The sequence below is a fragment of the Castor canadensis genome, chromosome 13 (genome assembly GCF_047511655.1).
Source record: "Castor canadensis chromosome 13, mCasCan1.hap1v2, whole genome shotgun sequence".
Taxonomy (NCBI): domain Eukaryota; kingdom Metazoa; phylum Chordata; class Mammalia; order Rodentia; family Castoridae; genus Castor; species Castor canadensis.
The window spans coordinates 69,598,974-69,609,454 of NC_133398.1; the positions used below are offsets into that span (position 1 = coordinate 69,598,974).

At 39.1% G+C, this 10,481-nt stretch overlaps 1 long non-coding RNA gene across 1 annotated transcript; it reads right to left on the reverse strand.

Moving 5' to 3' along the window:
- Positions 1 to 3,726: 3,726 nt before the first annotated feature.
- Positions 3,727 to 10,048, reverse strand: LOC141415658 (uncharacterized). Its single transcript, XR_012440641.1, has 4 exons — positions 9,925 to 10,048; positions 8,375 to 8,547; positions 4,147 to 4,237; positions 3,727 to 4,025 (listed from the first exon to the last, which is right to left on the reverse strand). It is a non-coding gene; the product is annotated as an uncharacterized lncRNA (long non-coding RNA).
- Positions 10,049 to 10,481: the final 433 nt, after the last annotated feature.

Below are 10,481 nucleotides of genomic sequence, written 5' to 3' on the forward strand. Positions count from 1 at the left end.
TTGGTCAAAAACATGCATGGGACATGAAGGGACATTCTGTAGTGCTTGCTCTTATGGAATCACTAATTCTTCTGCTTTTCTCTTTTTTCTTTCTCAAGGGAACTCTATTTTCTCATTACTGCATTTATTTTCTGCATTTATCTCCTAAAGACTAAGTGTACTCCTACCTTCATAGAACCTGCTCACCCAAGCAGGAGATGCACACAGGTAGTTCACATATCTCTGAAGAACAGGCAAGTGAAAATACTTGTGAACTCAGGATCTCTCCCACCTGCCTTTGTTTTCAGAAAGTCTCTGTTAATTTCTTGTAAACGCAGAAGATGCTAGCAACTCCCACAATTAAGAGTACTATTCAATTAAGAGTGTTTACTCATGGAAAGCTAATTTTACTGTTTATACTACACAGACTTCCTCACTATAGGCATAGACATCCTTTTAATTATTCACTACACACAAAACTATACAAGAATCTACTCTATATTTTAAAAACTTACTGACTATAAATATTTGATCATTGCTACCAGATTTTGTTCTTGTTGTTAGAGATGAATACTTGAAAACAAATTCCTGAACAATGGAAATCTTAGTCTAAGTCTGTGATGCCTGCTGTCAGAACTGCAATAGAGTTGTTTATTCAAAAACTCGACTGATTTCTGTACTTATTAAAGCTGCCCAACTCAAAGGTTTCAGTGGAACCTTTGAGGAACCCAAAGGATAAAAAGGGACCATCCCTTTCTAGCCCAGAAACCTTCTCATTAATGTTCCTCATATACCTCAGCATGTCTTGAGTACTTTCTCATCTTACATTATTGCATAGAAATCTGGAGACCAACTGGCCACCCACCCACAGAGGCTGCTTTATGTAGAAATTATCTATCTGTGATGAATAGAGCAAGCCCAACATGGAGCATAAGTATGAACTGGAAAAAGAAGAAAATGGTACATTTAGATTCATTGGCTGATAATAACGGGAAGCTGGGGTGGTCATGGAAGTGTGAGGACAGAGATAAGTTCAAATGAATCTCAAAAATGTGTGGATGGAAAACTGGTAAGATGTGTTGGACAAGAAGTCAAATTCTTTTTATCTGGTATTCAGTAGAAAATCCTCGATATAAAGCAACTTAAATGCCTAGTGTGGCTCTCATCCTGGAAAGGAGTCATTTGGCCAACCTCCACCTTACTCCCCAGCCTGGCCTTTCCTTCTGCTTATCTCAAAGTTGCACCTTCAGGAGGGATCAGGCTTTATTTAGTCTGAGCACATGGGAGTTCCATTTTTTGATAAAATTCCAGTTTTACTGAGGCAAATTATTAATTGATGCATTATTTTCCAATTGTACTGTGTTAAAATGTTCAATGTCACAAGGAATTTTGGAGACTGTAAATAAAACTCATTGAGAATTTCCCACTTTGCCAACATAGCAATCGTGAGCCCCAAGCAACCAGAAAGGGCATATTATATCAGAGTCGAGGCCACATCTATTATTTCCCACACTAATATATACCTAAGGCCAAATTTTCTCCTAGCTTTTTCTTCTGCTTTTTGTAACCTAAATGTATCAAAATAAAGACAATCAAAACCAGTACCCTTATCTACAAATCAGTCATCGGCAGTTGAATGTAACCCAAAATATAAATAAGTAAATTAAATTCATTTAGCTACCATTTAAGGACAGAGGAAAAATAATTTCATCTATTCATTTAATTATTTTTATCAAATACGGAAAAATTAGGACATTCGAATTGTATGAGTGCCAGAGAATTTCATAATAGTGAAGTCTAGGGGTTCCTCAAAATCTGTGAAGAACTCAGGTAGTCTATGAATTTGAATGAGAAAAAATTACATCTTCATTTTTGCTCAACCCTTGATGGACTTTCATTCAACTATAAAGACAGACCATAAGCCACAGATGCATTAATTGTACCTGTTACAGACATTGTTCATATAGCATTACATGTGTTGTTGATATTTCAAAACATCACTAATACTTGTCATTGCTTCAAGATCACAATAATTATTAAACCCACCATCAGATTTGGTTATTTCATGCATTATAAAGAAACATTTACTTCTACTTCAAAAATTCTTTTTAAGTTTGATAGATGTGTTTCAATTTAGTTTCCTTTATAATCATATGTTTTGTACATTCAAAAGCATTATCCAATTCCCATTTATATTATCCTAAACGCAGAATTAAGAATATTTTTTAAGAAAACAAATTCCAACTTCTTAATGGTTTTCATACTTTCTATTTGTACTTTGGAGAAGTATTTTGAGAACTTCTATCCTCCCACTATTACTCAGTTAAGATTTTTTCTGCTTACTTTTACTCTCTTTCTCTTTCCATGTTACACTCCCACTCCTTTCCCTGGCTCAGTGTTGACCAATAGCTCAGGTGCCTACCCAGAAAAAAATGAGGCTTTTTTCTTCATCTCTCCCTTATTCTTCCCCTTTTACAATGAGATCCTTGGCATCAGGCAGAGGAAAGAGAGGGTGGTTAGAAGAAAAGGCAAATGTGTAATGTGATAGTCTAACATGGACCTTTCTTGAGACACAGCTGTGTGTGCTTCAGAGACCTAACAGAATCCCCTGACAATGACAAGGAGCACTTCTACAAGCCTCAGAATGACCACACCCAGGCTCCTGCTTCAGAGGGTCACTCCTCAGTCTCTTTTCCTAAGGGTTTTGGGTTTTTTGGGGGGGGTGCAGTTTCAACAAGATAGCTTGAACCCACTTACGCTGTGCAGCATCCTCTTGGCCCCTTCATATGCTGACTACACCAACCAATGAGAGGATGGAACATTATGCTTTCGCTCTTCCTTGCCCTCCTATTGCTGACTCCCACTGCTGCCTTTAGAGACTACTAGAGAAAGGCATGTTTTGTGCACATGCAAGACACTGGAGATGGTGGAAACTCCCACCATGCTCTACCCTGGTGCACTAAGTAGGTCTGCTTTTTCCTTTTTGGCAAAAGGTATAAAATCAGGATGTTCTCTACTCTTCCTGGAGAGTCTTCTCTTCCTGCAGACTTTGCAGATTCTAACTTACAGTCTTGATGTGTGATTTTCTTGAACTACACAAGGACTGACATGGCTTGGAACTAGGGGCATCCCTTTACCATCTCCAACAATAAAGTCAGTAATTCATTCTTCTTACCTGTCAAGTTAAAGTTCTCTCCCTCCCTGAATTTCCTTCTCATTTTAATCCTCACTTAATGTAGTCTGAGTGATGGAGCACTGGCTGATGAGGGAGCTTGGAGAGAATATCCAGAAAATCTTTGGTATGCTCTTTAAAACTGGAAGTACTTATGACATACTTTTTCCAGCTTTGAGGTTTAGCCCATTTTTGTGAGGAATCAGGAATAGGCCCAATTCAACACTTAGAATAGAGGTGGCAAACAAAAAAGAACCTTCTTCTCTAATATTTCTAATTGTCTGTTTAAGCAATAATGTTTATAAATAATAGGACATTGGATGTGCAGTGGTTAATTATGGCACTCCACCCAAGTCATGTTGTTTTGGTGTATTTACGATGCTACATAGAAAGTGTCAAGGCTTCCACATGAAAGGGATAAGATGGGGGGATGGGAGAGGGAAACTGGTCAGGAAGGAATCCCTGTATTTCATCTTATACTCCTCTGTCTCCTGTTCCCTATGTAATTTGCTAGCTCTGTGGCTACTTGAACTCTCTAAGCTTCAGTTTTAGTTAGCTTATGATAAGCATACTGATATCCCTTCTTACATGCAAGAGTTTGGGAGGATTGAATGAACTAGTGTAGGCAAACATGCTCTGTGAACAACGATGCAGAGTTGAACAAATAAAGGGAAGATGGGTATTGTAAATGTTTCTCATTTTTTACAGCCCATAAAAAAATACATACCACAGTTAATTCAGATGTCAGCTCTCTTGGCACCTCATGATGTGTCATTTTTTATTTGATACAGTTACTGAACTCAAGGACAGTGATTGGCACTGTATAGGCATAGTTGAACAAGAGTCAGCCCCTGCCTTGGAGGAGTTCATGATCCTGTGGAGGAGAGAGGTTTATTTGATCATAGATAGATATGATATGGTGAGAGATGCCCTTTGGAGTAACTCCTCTGCCTCTAGGGGTATCTGGAATGTTTCAAAGGAGAAGAGAGGCTTACCTCGGGTCCTGAGGGATGATAGAAGTTTGTACTTTGATCTCTCCTGTCAATTGACCCATCAGTACTTAGGAGCCACCACGCACCAGGATTCCTGTGATTAGGTGTGCTGGTATGAGGACATGCTTCTAGGTTCTGCCAATTAACTCATTTCTCAATATTTACACTGTCCAGAAGGTATTTCCCATCCACCTCTACAGTAGTCCAAGGCTATCTCTTGACACCAAAGGGACTTTTGACTCCACTAATTTAAGCAATTTCCCCTTGCTGATTGCTGCTTTTATTTCCTGGTAAGATAAACTTTGGGAGTAAAACTTGTTCCCACCCCTTATAGATTTATGCAAGCAGATACTGCTCTCTCTACAAAGATGAGGTTGCTTATGCTCCCCTCAGTGTAATCATTGTTGGATAAACATTTGGGGTTTGCATTCTTTTGGTGGGTTTTTTGTGAGCCACGGACACTCTGTTACCAACCTCCAGGCCTACTACAGGAAGCCTAGAATTGGTTTGCAACAAAATGACAGAAATGTGATAGAGATCTCCATGAGTTGGTTTTCCAGGAAAGAAGGATACCTTAAAAGCTTTAGCCTTTTACTATGTTTTCCTCCTTCCTTCCATCTCTATCCTTCCTTCCTTCCTTCTTTCCTTCCTTCCTTCTTTCTTTCTCTCTCTCTCTTTATTTCTCTTTACATGCTTGCATTCTTGTTTTTGATTCTAGAACTCAAGGGGCCCCTAAATAGATATCACCCCTTTCTGCCCTAAGCCCTCATTTGTCCTTTCTACTGAACTCTGAATAGCTCATCAGTGTTTGCAGTGAACAACGCCGATGTACAAGACAACCCCCTAGTGGTGAAGAGGATCACAGCAGTCTCTTCACCTGGGAGAAGCCACCTGAGTTTCATCCGCTACATGTGTAAACTGGTTACACACCCCGAATATCTGTGGGGCAAATGAGAAAGTGTAAAGTGAAAATACATGTAAGGGAACTTGTAGGCAAAATCCTTTTAAGAAGGTCAACTGGGACATTGTCTTGCACTAAACAATCACTGACTAAATAAGGCACTAGACAGAAAATTTACATTTACCAGAACACCACTCAGGAAAAGTAATGAGTGGGGTTAAAACCTTTCATAACCTGTTTGGAAGAGGAAAAATAAGACCCTTCAAGCATGTCATGAGTGGACACCATTATTACCTTCTGTGGAGTATAGGCTGTTTGCTGCAGAGCTGCTGTTGTGAGGTGTGAAGATTTTTCTAGAGCTGAAGGGCTCTGTACCTACAACTGGGAACTGCTTGATGCTACCACAGACAGTCAGGACCTCCTTCTCACCCTCCCTCAGGAGTGCACACAGTTTCCTTTCCAAATACAGGTATCCTAGTTCATTCAGTGTTGCTATAACAGAACTCCACAGACTAGGAAGTTTATAAAGAAAAGAAATGTATAATTCCCATGGAATAAATGGAAATAAATGACTGGGAAATCCAAAGGCATGGTACTGACAACTGACAAGGGATTTTTGGCTGCAGGGTCCCACACTATCTCATGGCAGAAGACAGAAGGCAAGAGAAAGTCATAGTGAAACCCAGCAAGAGAAGGCCAAACTCAATTGTATAACAAGTCCACTATCATGATAATGAACTCAACCCCACTATAACACCATTAATGTCCAACCTCTCAACACTGTTGCATTGGGATTAAGTTTCCAACATATGAATTTTGGGGGTTACATTCACACTAAAATAAAAGTTTAAATGACCCTCCTCCCTTATCTCTACAAACTGTCCACTTATCTCCAATTAACTTATCGTCCTGGAACATTTGTGAATGTAAAAGGGTATTATTTATATAAGAACAGTAAATAGCAGTTTTTCTGTGGTCCAATAAAAGTGGCAAAATAATCCAGTTTAGTTCATTTATCAGACTTTTAAATCACTCTTTTTGGGGAGTCCAGAGTCGCACCAAGCATTATGTTTTCTGGGTTCTAGGGAGGTGCTATGGCATGATGCATTGTCCTGTTGAATTTGGTGACTTACGTTGTATGGCTCTAACAGCCCGGAAAGGCAAGGCTGGGCTAATGTATTATATATTCTTTGAGTGGATCATGGCACAGAACATCTTCAACAATGACATTGTATAATTTTCCCTTTGTTGGGGTAATTTCAGGCCCCCCACATGTTTGCTGTTTCCCACCCAGGCCCTCTGAGAGAAGCTTACAGGTGATGGGCTGGGATTCAATGCATTCTCCCTTCCCTTTACCTGCCTTGTCAGCCTGTTTATTCAGTGGGCTTTACAAGACCTGTAGAGCTTGGATAATTGTTTGTTTGAATTCAATAAATGCTTCACACATGTTAATAGGATTTTTCCAGCAGTTAAGCCCCATCATGAAATTTGATTTCTTCTTCTCCCCGCCCCCTGGCTCCTTTGTACACAGCCCATGAAATACTCCGTCCCTAATATTTGCATGGTCTCCAATTATAGCTTTAGCATACTCTTGCTCCTGGGCTCTCCAACAGGTGTGTAATTGTGTTATGCTGCACAATGTCTTCTAGGCAACTTTCCAACTTATTTATGCAAATTCTCATTGTCATGACTGCTCTGTTTGGAGTCCAGAGAATTCTGCCATTGTCAGCTTCTTCTCTAGAAGCAATAACACTCAGTACATTGTAGCTGATGTTTTTCATTCTAAATATCCATATCAAAATGCCCAGAACACACATAGATACAGATATACATACATACATGTGTGTATATATATATAAATATATATATATATGAAAAATACATATACATATATACATATATATATATATATATATATTCATTCCTTCTTTCTACCTAACCCCAAAACCACATAAAGCCCTGTACAGTTTTAAGGAAGAAAGATAGAAGGGTCATTGGTTATGCTATATTTGTTAGACCCACTAAGTTCAATTATAACAAATCTATCAGGCATTCTGATGGCATTCTTCTCTCTCTCTGGACTCTGAATTTATGAGTTGTGTGAGGTCTCACACATACACTCCTCCTTAATCTTAAATCCCAGCTCAATTTGTGACTCATCACCTCAAGTGGAAGAATGAGCAATAACATCTGCATAGCACTAATAATTCTCCTCCTGACTCAGCCCCCAAGTGGTCATAAATGTGTCTTTGGCATTATAAACCACTTAAATGTGGTTGCACTAAGTTCTCTTGTGTGAATATAGTACAGTTTTTATTTGAAACTAACAGCAATAATAATCTGAGAGGTGGAGCACTCTCCCATTATCAACAAGTTGATCTACAGAAGTTATATCCAAATTCTTTAAACAATTATCATGGAATGCCATGTTATTATAAAATCAACTATAATGATTGCATTGAATCAAAGCCTTCAACAACCAAGTGGATAATGCAACCTTGGTTGGTTAGAATTTCTTCTTACTAAATTCCTTCACTGTATCTTTACCAAGTATTTTATTGAATTGATATATAGTTTCCCAGGGAAGAAATTAAAAGGTTTATCTGGAGTTGTGAGTCCTGGTTCTAAAAACTAATAACGAGCTATGTGAACTTGGTGAATCACTTCATTCCTTTTATCCACTCTCTCATTTATAAAATTATCACTCCTACCTCACAGAGTAGTTGTGAATTTCAAATAAGATGAATAGACTTGAAAATGCTGCCAGCAAATGATTAAGTGATTGTTATTTCTATTCTGATATCATAACAGTCTTAAGTCATTAAGTCATTGGAGGCAGTGAAAGAAAATGTCTAAAGACTGACAGCTCTCAAAGAGGACTGCCTGGGGACAAATGCCAGCTTCATGTTTACTAGCTATGGGATCAAAGGCAAGGCACTTACTCTTTTTTTTTATTTCTTTTATTCTTATGTGCATACAATGTTTGGGTCATTTCTCCCCCCCTTCCCCCTGCCCCCTCCCTTTCCCCTCCCTCTCCCTTCCTACCCCCTCGATACCAGGCAGAAACTATTTTGCCCTTATCTCTAATTTTGTTGAAGAGAGAGTATAAGCAATAATAGGAAGGACCAAGGGTTTTTGCTAGTTTAGGGTGTTGACTCGCATTGCTTTCCTGTACATGTGTTACAATCTAAATTCATTCTTCTTGAACTAACCTTTTCTCTAGTTCCTGGTCCCCTTCTCCTATTGGCCTTTGTCACTTTAAAGTTTCTACATTAGTTCCTTTGCATTGAGGACATCAAATGCTATCTTGTTTTTTTGGGGGTTTCTTACCTATCCTCATACCTCCCTTGTGTGCTCTTGCCTAATCATGTGATCAAAGTCCAATCCTCTTGTTGTGTTTGCCCTTGATCTGAAGTCCACAAATGAGGGAGAGCATATGATTTTGGTCATCTGGGCCTGGCTAACCTCGCTCAAGATGATGTTCTCCAGTTTCATCCATTTACCTGCAAATGATAAGATTTCATTCTTCTTCATGGCTGAGTAGTATTCCATTGTGTATAAATACCACATTTTCTTAATCCATTCATCAAGGGCACTTACTCTTATATCTGTAAAATGGGATCAAGCATTACCTAATCCTTTTTATAAAGATTGAGATAAAGCCTATGGGTGCTTATAGAGCTCTTAGGTAATTCTGAGAACATTCTACAATTGCTAGGTTGTTTTCTTTGACCTAACTGGGGGTTTGAACTCAGGTCTCACCACTTGAGCCATGCCACCAGTTCCTTTTTGCTTTAGTTATTTTTCATGTAAGATCTCACATTTTGTCCCAGAGATGACCTTGGATCATAATCCTCCCATGGTCAACATGTAGCTGGAATCACAGGCACATACCACCATGCCCGGCTTATTGGTTAGGATGGGGGTCTTGCTAACTTTTTACCTGAGCTGGCTTCAAACCACCGTTGTCTTGATCTCAGCCCCCTGAGTAGCTGGGATTATAGGCCTGAGCCACTGTGCACAGCCTGTAATTGTTACTTTTTAATGATTCCAAAAGGATAAAGAATCTCTGCATCCCCAGTGCTGAGTAGAGCACTGTTCCATAGCTTACTGCATTGCAACCCAGTTCGTGCATGCACCTGAGTGAGTGCCATGGCCAAAAGCCAACAGCTACATTATCTCTTCGTGAGCTGTTAACAGTTTATTGAGGAAAGTACTTTTAGCCAAAAGATGCAAACTAAAGGCTTAGAAGAATGTAGTCATTTACCTTCACAATATTTTTTAAATTTTGGCATTTAAGCCATAGCATACCTTCTTAAATACACACACATAGCTATGTGCGTGCATGCAGTGGGCTTTTGGCCCAATACTACTATATAACTTTTCCTAATAGCCATGGCTATTAAAATGAGAGTTTTCAAACCTTTTGCTTGGCAACAGAATCCTCTTATTAGTTATCTCCTGCCCACTGTATATCCTGAATATACCAGATGATGAAAGAATTGCTGTCTGAATCAGGAGTTCAAATTCAAGAGCCACGTGCTCTCCTCCCCTTTGACCCAAAGGCCCATATTCAGAATCTCTGACTTTTCAGAACAATGAAAATCCTCGGTCTAGATTACATTATTCTCCATCAAAGGAAGTTCTATAACTTTTAGGTGTTTGTGAAAATTTTTTAAATATCATTTCTTGGTATTCTAAAGGTGTCCAAGATTTGATCTCAAGTCACTTTGGCTTTATTAAATCACCTGCCCTATAGCCAGTGAGTTTATTAAATCTCAAAATACACTCAGCTTCATACCCCAACTTCATACCTTTTCTCAAAATGTTCTTTTTGATACTCTGAAAACTCTTGCCTACTGACTTTCTACCAAGCTTACCTGCCATCTCCTCCCAGAAATTTCTCTTATCTCTTAAGCTGGAGATGTTCTTTGTTTCTCCTTTGTCACCCCATAGCAGCCTTCATTGAAATTTCACAGTCTACCAAATGTCATGGTTCCTGTAAAAGTTGCACTATCATTATCTCCTCTGTAAAGAAAGCACTTTGAGAGACAGTGAAACATGGGTGGCTAGCTACCAAAACCTACCCTTCCCCTACAAAGGCTACATTTTCCAGCTGCCTTTGCAGCCTTTGCCCATGGGAAGTGAGTTAAGGTGATCCTACAATTTCTGAATCTGATTAAAATATGAGTTTGTGCTCTTCCACACTCTCTTTCCTTACCCCATAAGCTGTTACCCCACAGCTGCACCTGTAGCAACAATATCCTCAACGACGGCAGATCAAAAAGATGGAAAGAACCCAGTTCCCTCAATGACTTTGTGAGCACAACTTCCTTGGCAACCCAGACCACTCACCTGAGAACTGTTTGTGTGAGAGAAATAAGCATCTATTTTCTTTCTCCCATATATTTTTGTGACTTCCTTGTACCCAAAGTCT